The sequence below is a fragment of the Nilaparvata lugens genome, chromosome 1 (genome assembly GCF_014356525.2).
Source record: "Nilaparvata lugens isolate BPH chromosome 1, ASM1435652v1, whole genome shotgun sequence".
Classification (NCBI taxonomy): domain Eukaryota; kingdom Metazoa; phylum Arthropoda; class Insecta; order Hemiptera; family Delphacidae; genus Nilaparvata; species Nilaparvata lugens.
In genome coordinates, this window is record NC_052504.1 from 24,201,688 (window position 1) to 24,204,074 (window position 2,387).

Here is a 2,387-nt window from a genome sequence, read left to right on the forward strand (position 1 = left end):
TGGAGACAGTCGATTTTTTGGCTGGCAGCCTGTTAATTTGAGCCTGGTGTGTTGGACACCCTCTGTAGTTGGCTGTGTGAGCTCCTTGACAATTCACACAACGGGGCTTCTCTGATTGAAGATCTCTCTTACAATCACTTGCTTTGTGGTTATCTCCACACTTAACACAACGTGGTGTGTGGAAACAATTCACTGAACTATGGCCATATCGCTGGCAATTGAAGCATTGTGGTATGCTTGGCTTGGGCTTGTAAGGCTCAACTTGAACTTTGATGCAGAACAGGCTGCTAAGAGAGTAGATTTTTTTAAAATCTCCCTCTTTCTTTAATTTAATTATGAAGAGACTATAAGGCCTCCCACGACTGGTAATGGGTGTTACACTTGAGATGTTAAACCCAGCTTCTTTCAGAGTTACAGCCAGGTCAGCTGGGTTATGTGACCAGTGAAGGCCACGAAGAACTACCTTCAGTTCTGAGTCACGTTCAGAGCTGAAGGTGTGGAACTCTATCTTTTCTCTCTGAAGGAGAGACTTGACAGATTTGAAATCCTCCTCAGAGGACGTTTTTAGAGAATAGTTATTACCTTTCAAGGTAATAACTATCTCTGATTTCAGATGTTGCTTCAACTCTGAAGCTAGAACAGACCAGTTTTTAGGGGCTCTAAAAACTAGTGGAGGAAAAAAGCGCGTGGGCACACTGTTAATACTTTTAGAGTTAGAATCTTGACTCACCCTTCTTCTCCTTTTTGTGTAGAGAGTGAAGCCCTCGTCGTCCTGGGTGGCCTCGTACACTCTAGTTGGCGATGATGCGAGGGAGCTCTCCTGCTCGACCTCTCTCGCCTGGGTGGGCTGGACTCGGTTGGTGGATGGGGAAGAGTTGGGGGAACCCTCCTGCTTGCCTTCTTCTGCCTGGGTGGCCTGGGCGACCGTTACTGCGGTGGTGGGTGGTGTAGATTTAGGGGAGCCTTTCCGCTCGACCCTGCCTGCCTTGCTGTCCCCGCACTCTTCACCATGGAGATTGATGGACGCGGGGAGGAGCTGTCCTGTAGGGTGGGCCTGTTTCTGTGCTTAGCCGTGTGGTGGGTGGTCCTGCCTGACCGTAGGGTGAGCGCACTGTCCATTGTGCTCATCCCCACTAGCCGTCTTCTTCTTCTTCTTCTTCTCCTACACTGCTTCTTCTTTTGTGCTGCTCCTCTGGTGCTTCCTACCTGCTCGGAGTCTCGAGCACACGCTGTCGAGGGTGACTGACTGACTGTGACTGTGGGTGGAACAGGGTGAGTGAATCACCCTAATTGGCAGTGCCTTAGGCTGGTTTGCCTTATGACTGCTCATAGAATTAACAGAACTGAAAATTTTTGGTTGCTCCTAGATAATAGACCTTAAGTGAATTTGGCTTTTATTTTATTTTATTTATTTATTTATTTATTTTATTTTTTTTTTTTTTTTTTTTTTTTAAGATATAATATAATATGTTTGTAATATTAAGTTTTGTAATATGGATAATATAATATTGAATATTGTAATATATTTGTATCTTTGAATATTTATCTATTTTCCATTTATGTATATATTTGTTCATTTGACATTTATTTATAAATTTATACATTTGATTTTTTTTTTTTTTTTTTTTTTTTTTTTTTTTTTGCCAAATTCACTTTTTTTGGAGAAGTGTGATGGAGATGGGTTCACCTCAGGGGAATACGAGCTGTTTACAATGGTGACTTTAACGTCAAGTTGCTGACCATCAGTCTGGCCACCATTGTTGAAAAGGGAGTGGCTTTTTGGTTTGAACTGGTCGTGGTATCTCGTACATCTGCCTTACTGATGTACGCCACGACGTTGAAGCTGTGTCATGAAGTTTTCTTGATGTGAGCTGAATGAAGTCAATCAGTTGGGGAGTGGAGACATATTCATAGAGTAGCCTATTGTTCACTGTGTAGTGAAAGTTGCAGATGGTTCTTATGAGTTTGTTTTGAAGGCCAAATAGTCGTTTTCTATGGTCTTCGATAGGTATGGGAACCAGACAGGGGCGGCATAGGTCATGTATGCCCTGATGATAGCTGTGAATATGAGCAGCCGAAACTTCAGGGGGAAAGAGGGGGTGATAAAAAGGGGGTATAATTGTCCAAACAGCACACGACTGTGTTGTATTTTCACGTCAATGTGTTGTTTGAAGGTAAGGTTTCTGTCTAGAGTAACACCTAGATACTTGACGGTGGGGGACCATGGCAGGGCGTGGCCATGGATTGTGAGAGTGGGAGGAAGTTTACATTTTCTGGAAAAGGTGACAGCCACGCATTTATTTGCATTTATCTCTACCTTCCAGGATGAACACCAGGATGTGAGCAGGTTCAACTGCTCTTGAACATTCCTGGCCGCCCTCTCGAGA